This window comes from Zonotrichia albicollis, chromosome 1, assembly GCF_047830755.1.
Source record: "Zonotrichia albicollis isolate bZonAlb1 chromosome 1, bZonAlb1.hap1, whole genome shotgun sequence".
Classification (NCBI taxonomy): domain Eukaryota; kingdom Metazoa; phylum Chordata; class Aves; order Passeriformes; family Passerellidae; genus Zonotrichia; species Zonotrichia albicollis.
The window spans coordinates 74631422-74648297 of NC_133819.1; the positions used below are offsets into that span (position 1 = coordinate 74631422).

At 36.4% G+C, this 16876-nt stretch overlaps 1 long non-coding RNA gene across 1 annotated transcript in view; it reads left to right on the top strand.

The window, feature by feature from the left end:
* LOC141725308 (uncharacterized) overlaps positions 1-8350 on the top strand; it is a 29961-nt gene extending 21611 nt beyond the window's left edge. The window contains exons 2-3 of the long non-coding RNA XR_012577171.1: positions 2492-2585; positions 8238-8350. This is a non-coding gene — a long non-coding RNA (uncharacterized LOC141725308). The remainder of the gene's footprint in view (positions 1-2491; positions 2586-8237) is intronic.
* Positions 8351-16876: the final 8526 nt, after the last annotated feature.

Sequence of the window (16876 nt, forward strand, 5' to 3'; positions counted from 1 at the left end):
AATTACTGTTTAGAATATTTATTTTCCTTTCATGATTGTTGCTTCTACACAAAATAAAGATTTGATGCAAATTTTCCTGTGACTCTGAGCTCACTGCACTTAGAATTATCCTGAAAATATAGTTATAATATATTATAATCCCAGGAGATAAATATTAGGTGACAAGTTACATAATTAATATACATGTTTGTATTCCAAAACTGTGCCAAATGGGCATAATAGTTTGAGCTAGTACAAGTTTAGATCCTGCTTCATTGTACTGAATATTTCAGTCTCTCTACTTGAGTAATCAAATTTTTAGTCTATGAATACTCAAAAAATGCCAAAAATATGAGAAATAATGTCTTAATAGCAGAATTTGTTTATAAATCATTATTGAATTTTACAGAAACATGTTGTGTCCTGGTTTTATGTCAATGGACAATAATTAAAAGTACAAATAATTAATTAGGTCTTGAAATCAATATATCACATCAAGGTTTGTAATTAGCATAAAAAGTGCCAAATGATGTGATTTCTTGACTTGTAATATAAACCTGCTTGGTTATCTATTCAGATATCTCCTTCCATTTCCCATCAGTGAGAGGAAAGATTCCAACTGTCCTTAAAATAAATAGAATTGTATTGCACATATTATCACAGAACAAAATTGTATTTCTAATTTACTCCATCTCTGCCCTACCTTTAGGCTGTTCTGTTTCATATCTGAGTTTGCTTTAGCTTCTGGACTTCCTTCCAGAATCCATATGGCCAAAGGCAATGCGTACCAGAACCTGAAAACAGGAATAGCAATAAGAAACATATTCACATTACACCAAATCAAATTAAATTAATTTAGTGAAGATGAATCTTGTTCAGTAAACCATCCTCAGACTGATAGATTTTGGAGGGCTTGGTGGTGGTGGAGAGGAGTTCACAAGTATTTCAGTTTCACAAGTATTTCAGTCATTCTGAGGGGAAACTGCTTAGTAACATCTTTGTTCACTTCTGAAATCTCTTGAATTAAACAACTTTTAGTTTTATATTAGCATTTTTATGCTTAACATTAAATTGTCTGTTCTACGTAAAAGGACAAATATAATACAGTTACATTTTAAGTTTTTTTTTCATCCTGTTTGCAAGTAACATTTAATTACTGCTCTGAACAGTGGTGGTATCATCAGTGTGCAAATGAGTTTAAAAGAGATTACTCAAAAATTGTCAGGCTGGATTTTTAATTCACAAAAAGACAATGGGAGCTGCAGAAAACAGTAACACCTCTACCACACAGTGATCAATTGTGAAGCTGCCCTAACATTTCAAACTAATGGAAAATTATGAGATTGATTTAAAATCACAGACAAAATTCATGGAAGTTTACAGAAGCTTACATCAGATAAGGGAAGTAGATTTAATTTAGTTGGTTTTTTAAAATAATATATATAGATGAAAATTCTCTATATAAAGTATTCTATCTATCCCAGAGAAATGAGCGTACTGGAGTATAGCTATATACATCTATTCATGAGCATAATATATTATGTGCGTGCAAAGAATTCCAATTGCAGATGTAAAATCAACCCTGCTAATACAACATCCTGTCACGTCAGTAAGATGAAGCAGAACTCCATTTCAAAGAATGAAAATAATGCTTCCAAGGGTCGTAGGATTTGTGCTCGTTCATTTTAGTAACCCGTTAGTCTGAAGTTAGCAGTCCAATTTCTCTAGAATTTTTCTGCAGTTCAGGGCATGACCTCCAGCTGGGAAATGGGCATCTTATTTAAAATTACTTAGAGTTCAGCTAGCTGAGTGCCGCCACAGTGCAATAGTCTGTGCAGTGTTTTGTGTAATAAACTGTGCAGAAGTGGTCAGGATCTCCACTGGAATCAGCCTTGCTGGGTTCCATAAGGGAGTGATATACTGTGGCACACCCCCAGCACCAAGTGGAACAAGCTTTGTTGTAACATCAGAGACTTTGACTCAGACTGGGCTCCTGGATGAACTCTGGAGGCCCAGGGCTGCAGTAGAAGATGGTCTTTTATGTAGGAGATGTGTTGTGTAGGAGACGTGTTGTATGCATCACCAAGTGATAGAGCTGAAGTTGAAATCAGACTCTGCAGGAGGAAGGCCAGTGACACAAGTGGGAAATTGCTGCAGGGGTGGAGGGCCCCTCTGTTGACATAACTGACTTGTCTAGGGTGGCTTGCTGCTTCCCAGGGCCTGGAACCTGGGATGGTGTGGAATGGCTGCTAAGCCTTGTCAGACCCTTAGAGTACTGTGCTTTGGTGCTCGTCCATGTTAGTAGCAATGAAACTCCCATGAACCTAGAACACATCAAACATGACTACAGAGAATTGGGGATGAGAGAAAAGGGCATGGTGGCCCTTCTTGATTTTCATTATTTTCATGATCATGGCAATGATCAGGAAGGATTTGAGGGAAAATGGTGGATGCTCAGGGTCAGCAACTCTTTACACAGCCAGTGTTAATAGCAGTCTGTTTTTTATTACAGTGGAAATCTCTTTGAGGATCAAAGACTGCTAGAAAGACAGCATCCACCTCTCTAGATGGAGAAGAAAATTTCTGATGACTGGCAGGCCAAACTGGTAAGAACACCTTTAAATAAGGAGCAGTCGAGGATGAGACGATAACAGGGCTAACAAAACCTAGTTAGTGAGTCACCCTCTCGCTCCTCAACTGTCAAGCAAAGTGTGCAGTGTCATGTGAAGACTAAATAATCAATGGCTAATCAAATAATAAGGCTGAAGGGGCCCCAGAAGGGCCCCGTGTCTCACCACACCCACAGTAATTTTTTTTTTTTTTTTCCTGGCAGCTAATCTAAACCTGCCCTCTTTTGGTTTGATGCTATTAACCCTTTTCTTATCACTACATGTACTTATAAAAAAGACCCTCATCCTCTCTCTTGTGGGCCACTTTCAGGTACTGGAAGGTTCCTCAGAACTTTCTCCAGCCTGAACAATCCCAGCTCTGTCTTCATAGGAGAAACGCTACAGCCCTCTGATATCAAATCCTATGAATATGACCTTGTTACTTAATTTCTACCAAAATGAATGGGAAATAGAAGGCTTTTTTTTAAAATCTGCCTGATATTTATTTGTGGTTTTAGGCATTTGAATTCCTAGCAGAATTTTTCTTACAGAATCTTAAAAAAAAATCATCAAAAAAACTTTTCTCCTGGTATATAACCAAAAGGGTCTTTGAAATAAGGTAAGGAAATGTCTCAAAGAACAGCAACAATACGTGCACCCCTAAAAAGATGGAAATAGAAATTTTTACAATATTATAAAAAGAAAAAAAGATGGATTAAAAAAGCCAGAGGCTGGAGGTGGGGGTTGTGTTACTTGCAAAATTTGTATTTTTCTAGAGAGGGTCTACATGCGGTCTTGCCTGGATTACTGTTGAAACAAAAACTCAGAACTGGAAAAGTTTAGACACTTTAGTATGCAAACACTCCCTTGGGGCAATTGCACCTACTCATGTTGTGTCTTTTCAAAGCAATGGGTAACTGGTTTAATTTAGTTAACAGACTGATGCTTTAGCGTACCTCTCCACTGGTCTACACAGCTTTAACAGTTTCTTAAAGTTTAAATTAGAATTTTGACTTCTGCTGAACTTGCAAAATTACTTTATCTGATATATAAATCCAGTTTCTCAATGCTAGTAAAAATGCTAATTATTACTTAAGTCCAAATATATGTTGAGTTTGTAAAATGCAATATAGTCAGTTTTTTAAAGTATTTTTATAATGTACTTTTGAAAATATCATAAAATTTTAAGATACTAATAATTCTACTACTTGACAGCATTATGAATTATGAACAAGACATGTTCTCCTTCTACTCCCTTTTGAAGGATGCTTTTAATGCAAGTAATAAGCAAAAGTTTCAAGTTCTTAAAATATTATTTTCTTGGTGAAACTGGCTTTAATAAAATCAAGACAAAGCCACTCTGAGCTGCCACAGAGTCATATATTGGACATAAATGGAAAAAGATAAATCAATGGAGAGAGAGGGGATGAAAGTAAAAAGAGTAGATATTTTTAGTTAGTGAAAATACTACATTGCTGTAATTTAGAAGGAAAAAAAGGGAATAAAAAAATTATCTGAGATTCATAGTGGTTTTGTTTTTATTTTTTTTAAAATTGTGTACCAAAAGAATTTAACAAACACTTGGACCATATCAAAGATGGTAGTAATTCCTTCTGATATCTCTATTCAGCTATTTATTTCAATTAGACCTCCTCTGGGCTTGATAGGAGTTCATGTTGGTGTATTTCTGTGTGCACTTTTCTTCTTCTCTCAAAAAGTAAACTAACATGCAAAGCACTGAAGGAGCTTTATGCTTCACAGAAAACATGCATGAGCAGTAGTGAAGAGGTTGGTATTTTTATGTCTATACTCTATTGCACAAGGTGCTGCAACAATATAGACCTAAAAATGATTTATAACCCCAAAAAAAACCCCAACACCCAAGTAAAGATCTAAACAGCTAGCAGACTTGAGTAGACTTTTTCTTGGTCTTGGCTGCATTAAAGGAGTATAGATTGTACTTTGGAGATGATAAATGAAACCTTTAATTTGAAATTACACTTAAAAAGTTATTCAATAAAGAATGGAATAAAGAGACAACTAAGAACCTATAAAAGGAAGATCCATTTGACTGAAATACCTGGATTAGCCACATTAAAAAAAATCATTAGTCTATTTTAGAAAACAGCCTAGTTACAAAATCAGACTAAAAATTTGATCTAATCTACCCAAAGACATACAAGAAGTTAAAGATATAAAATTTTAGCAGTTGGATGAGATCTTATAAGTCTTTCCCAACCTAAACATTTCTATGACTCTAATTTCCATTTAATATTAAAGTAATAATATTTTTAGTAACTTGGTAACAAAAGTGTAAATAATATAATGTTCTCACATTCACTCCAAAGTTTCCACATAAAGGAGTGATGATATCCTTAATATTGTGTATGTTAAGATCTAAAACATGGGTAAGACTTAAGGAAGAAATCACCATTTTTTGGTTTTCAGAACGTGTCCTTAAGAATTCTTTCTTTCTGTTAAATCTGTAATACCACATTTTATTTTATGTTTCTACGGGGTAGTCATTTGTTGTATTAATTTTTTTTTCAGAAACCTTTGAAAGTATTTCTTTGGAGAACTTGGTCTATTTGGGTACATTCCTTGTTCTCCTAATGTACAATTTGTGGCAATGTATCAGCAATATCCAAATGTCTATGGAGCGGTGTAACTGGGTATTTAGTCAAGAAAAGTTATTGAAGCAATAGATGAGTTTGCATTTTTCCAGTGAATAGTGCAGAAGAGGTTATCAACAATAAGCATGCAACAAAAACCAGCATATTTTACATGCCAGGATATTATCAGCGTGAAATCCAAAATGGACAGTTTAGGACAAAAGGAAGTTCCCAGCATGTTACAGGCTGATCACAATCTGTCCCAACAATTAATGCAGTTAGATGAAAAGACAGCCTCAATTAGTCAACTCCCATGATAATTCCTGGAAGAGTTAAAATTAAATCAATCATAGAAATGTAGAAAGGTGTGGATTGGAAGGAATCTTAAGGATTACCTAGTTCCAAAACCCCCTGCTGTGTGCAGGAAGATCTTCTACTTGACAAGATTGCTCAGACCCCCTCCAACCTGGCCTTGAACACTTCCAGGGATGGGGAATTCACAACTTCTGAGGGCAGCCTGTTCCAGTGCCTCACCACCCTGGCAGTAAAGAATTTCTTCCCAATCTCTAATCTAAACCTATTATTCTTCAGTTTGAAACCATTCCCCCTTGTCCTGTCACTGCAGGCTCTTGTACACAGTCTTGTCTTCACCTTTCTTGCAGGATCTTTTCGGGTGGAAAGCCACAATCAGGTCACCTTGAAGCCTCTTTTTCAGGCTGAGTGCCTAGCAATACTCAGAATAGACTGTAATAGTGAAGAGTAAATTATCTTGACACCAGTAATGCAAAACTTTGAGAGAGATGAATTAGCACTAAATTAGTAATTAAAATATTTCTTTTCACGTTTAAAGTGTTATTAAAGTTGTTTGTTGTTTTGACACCGAATGAGGTTGTTGACATATCTCTTATGAAAAATTAGCCATAAATATTATAGCTTTCAGTTCAAGAGTGGCATGAATTTGATTGTTAACCTTCCTTTCACATATGCTCTTTAAAATTAGCATATCCATAAATGCTCTTCAATATCTCTTTTTCCAGTAAAATCTTTCAGGGTCACTGAGATCAAGCTTAGGTCAAGTGAGAGATTTGAGTTCTTGATTTGGTTATCATGACAGCTTCTTAGTTTCTGACAAGTTGCAGTAGATCTAACACAATTTCATCATCTCTCATCCTGTGACAAGGTAAATTGAAAGTTATAATTTTATGACCCAATAGATACATTATAATATCAGTTTCTATTTTCATGCTTGGAAGAGCAAACAAATATTTTTCTACTTTGTTTTTGAATACGTAAGATGTTTATAAAATGCACCAGACTATGTATGCCCCAGCTAATATTGTTTTAATATCATTAAGCTGCCCTGGAGTGAAAATATCAATTTCTGTGGCAGATTACTGGAAAATTCTAGTCAAAGCAATTATCTATGGTTATTTTCAGGCTTGTAGATCATTCATTATTAATGGATGAGTTAATTAAATTAATTTCAGTGAAAATGTTGAGACAGAGCAATTCATGTTGAGGTAATATGCCAAGATATACCAGGAGATGTCTGCTTCTTCATTAATTTTGTCTTGATTGAGGTTAGGTGAATTCCTCTGGGAGGCTCTTAGCAAGCCTTAGTCCTTTAGGTGAGAATCAATTTCTACTAAAAGCAGTTTTGTGCATAGCCTGGATATGTTTTTCTCATAGCTCAAACAAGAATTTGAGATTTACATTAAGATTTTTTTAATATTATAACTGCTTTTAGTTTGTTAATCATGAAGCTCCCTTCTTGTGCAAAATGTGTCAGTAACTGCTGCCTTTGTGTTTTATGGTGAGTCGAATGGATCTTGTGACCTTGAATTAAGTTTGACCACTGGGTGCATAGTTTAGGTTTTCAGTAGCTTCTATTTCAAGAACAGATGAGTAGAGACAATTAACAGGAGAGCAATTCCCTTGAGCTCCAGCTGCTCCAGGCCATCAAGGATGTCTGAGCAGTGCAGTGCTCATGATACCTACTAGAGAGCTTTCAACATTTAAATTTCTCAGCTTGCCTCTTGTTCAGCTAGGAAACATGACCTAATTACTTTTTTCATTTTTTCTCTGTTCATGAGGAAAGACATACTGACAGCAATTTAATTAGATGTTGACATAACTTTTGGTAGTGACAAGAACTAGAGATGTTCACAATGGCAGAGATTTCCTGCGTTCCTCAGTGGGCTCAGCCTCTGCATGGATAGGGATCATATTGAGTGGGGTTTTGGAGAGAGGGAGGTGCTATTTTTTGGTGGGGTTTTTTTGTTTGTTTCTTTGTTTGGTGGTGTTTTTTTGGTTTTTTGGAGGGTGTTTTTTGTTTTTTTTTTTCTTTGTTGTTGTTGTTCTGGTTTTGGGATTTTTGTTCTTTGTGTGTGTGTGTGTGTTTTTGTGGGTTTTTTTTTGGGGGGTTTTTTTTTGTTTTTTTTTTTTTTTTTAAAGTGAGTAAAAGCTTTCATAGAGCATGCTGGAAGTTTAATTATCTGCCAGAGAGAATCTGAGACTATGCAGTCTTCTTCTATTGTCCCAACAGTCAATACAAAGATCTTTAACTCTTGCTTGTTGATAAAGAGAAGGAAGGAAGTGGCAGAAGGAAGTGGCGGAAGGAAGTGGCGGAAGGAAGTGGCGGAAGGAAGTGGCGGAAGTGGCGGAAGTGGCGGAAGTGGCGGAAGGAAGGAAGGAAGGAAGGAAGGAAGGAAGGAAGGAAGGAAGTTCCTTTTATTTTTTTTTTTTATCTTTCTCCAGTATACAGTCTGTTGGGAGATATATGGCCAAATAAGCCATGAACTAAGATCAGTTTCTGTAGCATAATTTCTTTGTGTCACAGAATACATTTGGTTGAAGTTAGGATGAACCATTTAAAGCTGGTAGTCCAGGACTACCAGATGACCAGGACTACTAGATGACTTCAATACTTCCAGGAAGGGAAAACCTCTCTGGGCAGTCTCTAACAGGACTCAATCATGCTCTCAGTAAAAAAAAAAAATAAAATTCTGATGTTCAGGTGGAACCTCCTCTGTTCCAGGTTGTACCAATTGCCTCTGGTTTGTCCCTGGTCACAGCTGAGAAGAATCTGGCTCTGTCCTCTTTGCACCCTTCTGTCAGGTACTTTTGCATGTTGGTGATATCCCTTTTGACAATTCTCTTTTCCAGGCTGACCAGCCCCAGCTCTCTCAACCTTTCCTCATTGGTGAGATACTCCAATCCCTTCATAATCTTCATGGCCTGTCACTTTACTCTTTCTGGTATGTCCATGTCTCTCATACTGGGCACACAATTCCAGGTGTGGCCACACCAGAATTGGCAATGAAAATAATTTTTGCCTAAAGAACAGCAAAATGTAAATGATGGTGATTTAATTTTCATATGGCCATACAATATGGCCATATGAAATTTTAAATTTCATATGGCCATGGCAATAAAATCCTGCAAGGGCAGCAGAGGGACCAGTGTCTTCCTGTGGCCCTGAGTAAGTGCCAAGGTTTTCATCTCAGGAGTCAGGGCAAATCCTGCAGCCAGACTCCAGCTCACTACCCCAGCCAGGCTGGGAGCAGCCCCAACCCCCGGTGTCCAACCACTCACAGGAGACGGAAATGGCTTCAGGCCAGGCCAGGGTGTGGGCTCACACAAGAGCCCAGCTCAGCAGGACCCACAGCCAGGCAAAGCAGGGCTGTGGGGGGCTGGAAGTGGGCCCTGCTGTGGCATCACTGGGGCAGACACTGATGGCCCATAGGGCTGAAATGGGGTCCTAGGCCATGGGCAGAGTAGCAGGAGCCCTGTGGGACTGGGCAAAGATGGTGAGGGCTAACACTGCCCACAGGGACACCAAAAATTCCTACCATTGATTATATCTTTTTACACAAATTAGGTCTATATGGGAATTTGAGATTGGCACTTCTATCTAAAACAATTATTGTGTTGACATAATGGTTAAATTCTACAGTTCTGTGTTTCTTATGTAAATATGTGGGGTTTTTTTAAAAAAAAGAATAGCTGCCAGTTATGTCTACAATCACCCAAAGTAGCACTGTGAATCTTACTTTTCTTGTGTGTTCTTGCCATATTTAACTGTTGATATGACACTGCTTGGAAAAGGTGACCTTGCCATGGTGACTTGATTTCTTATAAATCTTTTCTCTCTCTTGTAAAGTGAAAAGTGAAGAGTAGGAGAGACTCTGCCCTATGTTACAAGACTTTTACATCCAGAAACAAAGACATAAAAGGTATTCATCTTGGTGTCAACTTTGACTTTTTTCTTTTTTCTCTTTTTCAAATGAAAACACAGTAAAATTTATTTACTTTATAAGCATATGAAAACCTGCTTCACACAAGCAGTTAAAGCTGACAATCAAATGTTTTGAGGTTTCAGTCTGTGTTGGCCAAAAACTTGGACTGAAGATGACAGAAGTGAAGGAGACTAGATGTTGTTTATAGGTATTAGGGCAGAGGCAGCTTTTTTTCTCCCCAGTGTCCATCTCAAAAAACACTGTAAGGAGAAGAAACAGGGTAAGTAGAGCCAAGAGAGGAGAGGCACTTTAAGCACCAGAAGAGAGTCTGAAGCCAGGAAGTGAGATATTTCAGGAAAATGAATCTGACACAGAGGTCCGCACTGAGATATACTAGGATGCTGTGAAGGCAGGAAGTAATTTCAAAATGGGCAATAAATTGCTGCTGTTCCTAAAGAATCCTTCACTCTACTTCCATTGTCATCTGCTAGTCTTCAAACACTCTTCCTGCTCTCAGTCCATTACCTTGCCAAAGCCATGTTTCATTTTAAACCAGCACAAGACACAGTAGGGGTGGAAAAGAGAGCCAGGGAAAAGGAAAGAGGTGTTAAGATTGCTGCTTTTGATGCTGCATGGCTTCCGTCTCTTTCCTGTGGTTGTGTAAGTACAGACTGGGAGGAGCTGATAGAAGAGAGTGAGGGGAATAATAATGAGTATGAGATGCTGGAATGAGAAAAAATGAGATGCAAAATGAGAGGTAACAACTAGAGGGAAAGACAGGCTGGAGCACAGGAGTACTGATGAAGGCAAGAGAAGTGCTTACTCCAGTGCCTCAGCATTTCCTTGGTGCCAGAAATAGTTGAATAGTTAATGGAAAGTGTTAATGGAAAGTGTTCCCAGTTTTCATGTACTGTGTAGTTCTGTTAAACTCTGAGACTCTTTTCTTATTACCATCCACCCTGTTTGTGCAGAAGATTAAATTCTGAGTATTGAAAATTTTCTAGCTTCATGATAATCAATTCTTCCTGAGAGTCAGTATAACTGAAAAAAATTGTCAGAAACATTTATGCCAAGAACTTTAAAAACAAATTTCTTATTGCAAGGTATCAAATGCTTGCAAGGTATCAAAATTAGGAAGTAATTTTTCAAGATTAATAATCTGAATAAAATCTGCTTGTGAAGAACACATAATGTTAAATTAAGAGTTTCTGTTTTTCCTGACTGCAGGATAAACAACACATATAGACATATCCTGTTTTCTTCTTGCTCAGGTTTTATTCCTGCATCAATACACATTGTTCTGACTCAGCTTCAGTAATGAAGTATTAATCTCCTCATGCAGTTCTGTGATTCATTCAACAGTTGACTGTCATGTATTTTTGGTGGATTTATTTGGTTTTGCTTTACAGAGGGTAAGAAACAGATTAAATTCAGAAGCTGATTTGGGAGTCTCTATTCTATACACACAAAGACAATGAATTAAAGGATTAACAGTGACAATCTTGTTCTGGCTCTTGTTACCTTTTCCATTGTTTAGAAAATGACCTTCAATAAATGTGTCTATTTTACACAAGATTTCCATGGGCTTTTTGTGTTTTTTTTTTTTTTTTAATGTCATTGTCTTCTGAAAATATAGGGGAACTATAAAATAATTTTCTCTCCTTTAGAAGTCTAGCCAGAATCTTGGGAGCTATTTATTTTTTTAAAAGCATACTACAACAGAAGTGGTCATTGAATTAAGTAAATTCTTCTAGTTGTATTGAGGGGGATTTCAGTGCAGTTTCAAAGTGTGTGATGTAGTTCTGTGATCACTTTGAACTAATCTAGATGAGCTCTTTGAACAAAGCTGTGAAATCAGGAAGTAGCACATAATGGCATAGTAATAATTAACTGAAAACTTGGACTTCACATCTCTTTTTGAATACTTTCACCACATAATCAATATAGGAAGGTTATAAACATGGAAGCTAACCATGAAATGAAAGGCATATAAATATGTCAGGTTTTGAGATCTTCATTCTGAAGACATGTGCTGCTGCTTTAAATTGCAGTTGAAATCTCTGCAATTAAGGTATGATATGCCCTTCTTGTAATGAAGTTTTCCAAATTATATTAGAAGCATTCTCTTACAGAATCACGTAAACCCACAGCTTAGATTCCAAAGTATCATGTTTGAATTACAGGCTGTTAATTTAACTTTAATTAGAAAATCACCTTATGTTCATGTCCGTTTTTAATGGCAAGAAGCATTCAAACCTTCCATTCATTTGGTTTTACTTACTCACTAGTCAGATGCATTTAGATTTAAAGCTTATAAATCCATTATCATTAAGGGACAGCAATATTAATCAGTTCAAAATTTGTTGTATATATTAAAAGCCTTTGCTCATTCAGATTGTAAAGTGTTTTCATTAAAATCTATTTTAAACTGATTAATAGGAATTTATGTATGAATTTGCTGATATGAATATAGATAAAATTTAATGAAAGTAAAGTTCCCAAACATTTAACTTAGATAAGAAGTCAGCTTCTTGTAAAACCCAAGCTACTTAGCACAATAATCACAATATAATTTACTACACTTTTGCATAAAGGAAGAAATTTAAAAAGTGATTAATTTGTCCTTAACCTTAATTTCTTTGCAAAGTAAATATTTTCACATTAAAGAAAAAAGGCAAAAAACCTTACTTTACAGTCAGCTAAAAACATCTCAAATAAATCCACATCCTATAGAAAACCATGTTTGTGGTAGCTGAAGGTATTACTTGATTGCATCCTCTTACCCACATCAACATCACGATTCAGAGGCATTTCATATAAAGAATAAAGCTGACTACATATTCTTACTTAGAGACTTCACAGAATGATGGCTAAATTGGGAAGTCACCCTTGGAGAAAATCCAGTCCAACCTTCCTATTGAAAGTAAGGACAACTAGAGAACAGATTGCTTAGGACTGTGCTCTGCCATATTTCTAGTTTCTCCCTGATGTAGCCTTCAAAGCTCTCTGGCCAACTTGTTTTGACCACTTTAGTGGTAAAAAAACTTACTTGTATTTAGAGAGTTTTCTGTATTTCAGTATGTGCCCATTGTCCCTTGGTCTCTCACTAGATATCACTGAGATGACTCTGTCTCTTTTTTGTTTTCTTACCCTCCCCAACTGATATAAATCTATTGGAAAGATCCCTTCAAATATTTTCTTCCTGACATTAAACAATCCCAGATTTCTTTCGCATTTCCTTATATATCAGATGTTCAGATGATTTTCACATCTTCATGGTTCTTCACTGGATCTGCTTTGGTATGTTAAAAAACAAAAGTTATGTCTGGAAGGCCTTTCTATGCCTTCTGCCAAAATCAATCAATATTGTACAGGCATTTTATGTTTCTTCTAAATTTTCAACTATTTAAGTCTGATGTGGCTTATTATAATTATTGAATTATTTAAAGTTTAGATTTTGTTGTATGTGATGCTTTCAGAAGGCACAAGTTAACAAAACTGATTTTAAATCTTTACGAGCAATTTTATTTTGTCATTATTATTGTTTAAAATACTATTAGTGGTTTAAAGGAATAGCCCAAAATCAATCTATATCAGTGAAGCATTTAGTTTTTATAGTGTAATTTATAACTGTTGCAATCAAATCATACCTTTATAGGTACTGGCTTGACCTGGAAAACATGCAAGTCCCACTTTCAATCACCTGTCTTCTAGTAGAGACAGTGAAGGAGTGAAATAGATTGACATAGTGCGTAAATAACAAATGTGTTAAAATCTATCATAGCAACAATTCTACACTGTCAAAGAGCTGTAATTGACCTTTGATGCCTCCCCTTTCACTAAATGTGCTTGCTATGTCCAGTGTTACTTTTATCTAAATTATTCAGTAGTTGAAGGCATACTGCTAGTGAATTAAATTTCAAATCCCCAAATATTAATTTATGACAAGGATCACCAACTTTAGCACAATTTAATCTCAAATCCCAAAGTATGCATTGAAATTCCAATGAATATTTCTAACGCTAATTACTCAATTTCTATATTTATAAGGGAACTGGCACCTCATAAATATCACATTGTGCTATTATCTCCATATGTTCCTGTTCCCTCTAAATATAGCAAATCGGCAATTAGCACTAGAAATATTCATTAAAGTTTGAAGGTAGATAAATAACAAGTAGGAATGCCATTTATTTATTATAATTTACAAAGCAAAGAACATCTAAATGCTTCTCATTTGATTAATGTGCCACATACCACCAGTTACACTAAATGCTTCAACTGAACTAGCACCAGATAAAATTCATACTGCCTCCTAAGACAATATGCTTAATGGCTTGTCTGTTTTGGCATAGCACAACACCTTGTTAAGTATTGATTAGCCTCACCTCTAACATTAGGATTATGAAAGAATCTTAGAGGTACTCTTTTTCAATCCCCATTTCTAGGACTGGTTTTTGTTTTGTTTTGTTTTGCTTTGTTTTGAAATAGAAAACAATACCATGACATGCACTTGGGCTATCCTCAGTTTGAGGAATGTTTCCTCTTTTGAGATGCTTTCAGTCAAATAATTAAATTTGTGAGCCACCTGTACTTAGAGCTTAGTCAGCCTGGAAGGTGTAAACTTAGGAAATTGGCTTTAGTATACAACATAACTGCTCCAAAACACATTCTTCTGATAATTTGTGTACCATGAATATTCTAGTTCTTTCCTCTTTGCACATGCTAACTGTTTCACATTTGGTGCTGCACTGCTTGCCACGAAAAGTTTTTAAAGCCTGCGCCTGTCATAAGTGCCATGCACAACGAGGAGCTCCATTTTGCCACCAGCAAGACTATATGCAATCATGAACGGAACAGGACATCCGGACCAATGACATGAGCTTTTTATTCAGCACATCAGTCTCAGCACATTGTTAGGACTATGGAGACAAGATGTTAACAGCTCGCTGATCCACAGGGAATGCCAAGGAGGTGTGGCATTACAGCATAGCATAAAACCATCTCGGCCTAGATTTCAGCCAATCACACATAGAGCAACACATATTGACAAGAATTCTATCCAATCATAGGAAACTCACATAATGGTAGTTAAAACAAAGACTGGTTCATAAAAGACAAAGAACAGAGCTCCATTCATACTAACCTTCTAAAGATATACATTAAATAACCTTGTTGCAATCCATAAGCTAGTTCTACAGAGGTCTATTGTTATTTGTCACCTATGCTCTACTGCCTAGAAAACTTTTTTGCTGTATTTGCAATGCTAACAAAACTTCTGTCTGAGGCCTACTCTTTTTAACCATTTCCTTAAAATTCTCTAACTTTATGAATTCCAGCAATAAGTATAAAGACAATGGGGTATCCATGCCTCCCTTTGCATAAAACTCAGGTCAGGTGAAAAGTCAAAACAGCATGTGTAAAAAACTCTGTAAATAAGGAACTCTTAAAACTCCTACTACCTTTCCTACTCTGCACTGTTTCCTTGACTGTGCTTTGATTATAACTTGGACATGTTTCCACACAGCCTCAGCTATTAGTGATAAATTAGAAATATGAAATTCCTCTTCCCTAAGAAATTCATTAAACATACAGTCAGCAGAAATACTAAAAAGAAATACTGATTTTATAGGTTCTGGAAATAAATTCTTTTTAATGGCAATAAGGATAAAGTAAGATTAAGATGATCCATTGTAATCTCAGAATGGTTTTTATACTCGCTTAAATTTGTTTTCTCTTTTGTCAATTTTAAGGCTTAACAGATACTGACATGTTTCTGAGGAAGTCATTCCAATTTAGATTTGTTTCACATCTCTGTAAACTGGCATCTTTAAGTGGTATATAGCTTTTTAACTAGACTGACCTTTTTTTTCTGTGAATGTGTGTGTGTATATGTGTGTGTGTGTGCTGCAAGAGACTTAAAAATCACAATTGCCTCAAGCACTGTAAAGATCACTGAAGTACTTTGCCCTCTGTAGCAAACCGTGCAAAGGAGAACTGCTCATCTGCTACCACCTCCCCTCCCTGAATATGCCTCTGCAAATACCTGGGGATTTGGACTGTGAGTTAAGCCACCTGAGAGGAATTTGAGATAAGAAAAAGGTGGTGCTTTTGTCCAGTTATCTCAGGTCTAAAGAGAGGTTAATAAGGCTGGGGGAGAAGAATGCACCCACTAGGAAAGCCAATTCTGCAGCTCTGGCCAGGTCCAGCCTGGGGAGGACACGGGCCGCAGGCCATTCCTGAACCCCTTCCACCAGAGGGCTGCACGGGACCCACAGGGTTGCAAAAGACAGTGGAAAACTCCCCCTGCCCAGGGGAAGTGCTTGGGCATTCCCAGTATGCCAGAAGGTGTTTTGTCATTTATTACACAGGAAGGGAGGAAGGGAAGATTTGCCAATAGCAAAGAAGAACACAACACTTGGGATCAGAAGACTAGAACAGAGATCAGGGTGGTATGACAAGGCCACAGCAGCAGCTCAAGTTTAATTTTCGTATACTGCTTAAAAGTAATACCAGCTTTGCTATAGATGTCTCTCTTAAATGTATCCACATTTTATGTGTAATTTACATTTTGTTTCTGGAGTGATACTTTATGACACATATCTGATAAAGTGTGATATTTGCATAAAGGAAACATTTCCATACAATGATTTTATTTCTATGATTTATCAATCTTCTACAAGCATGCTTTACATTCACAACAGATATTCTCACCTCAGCTACTGAGATTGTGTCATGAGCTTAGCATTTTAAAGTAGGATAAGCAGAAAAACTTACAAAATGGAGGAAGTTTAAGCACTTAGTTCCAGACTGTGAAGCTAATAATGTCTAAAGCAGGTGGTGACAACAGTTTTTCTGGCTGAATTGAGAGTAGAGTCTACTCCAAAGGAATGCTGGATATGTGTACAGAAGCTTTGGGGTACATAATGATGCATGGACTTGTAACGTACTGCAACAACTTTCCTTAAAAATAAGAATAAACCCTGATAGAATTTAACATTACAGCCTCAAATGGAATAAATATTTGGAAGCACTTTATAACTTTATGTGGTTGGATTTAGAGAGAGTATTATATTGAGCATCAGATAAGACCGCCCCTTGACTTTGCTTTATATTTATTGTCTTTTTTAATGCACTGCTGAAGGTGAATAGATGTCAAGAATGATACATTAGCTAATGTCTAAATGTATTCATATTGAGACATTGAAGGACAGTTCTTTAAATGCAGCTGGACAGCAGGAAAATAAATGACAGAGTTCTCAGAGTGTCACTTAGAATTTCATGGTTGTCAGTCACCAGAATAAATTCCAGTATGCCTATAATGAGGACTCTAATTATATATCTAAATAACAGGAAAGCTGGTTTTCTATTTTTGCTCTTAACTTAAAAACAAATAAAAAAATATTTCAGTAACAGCTCTCCTTACAACATTTTTATA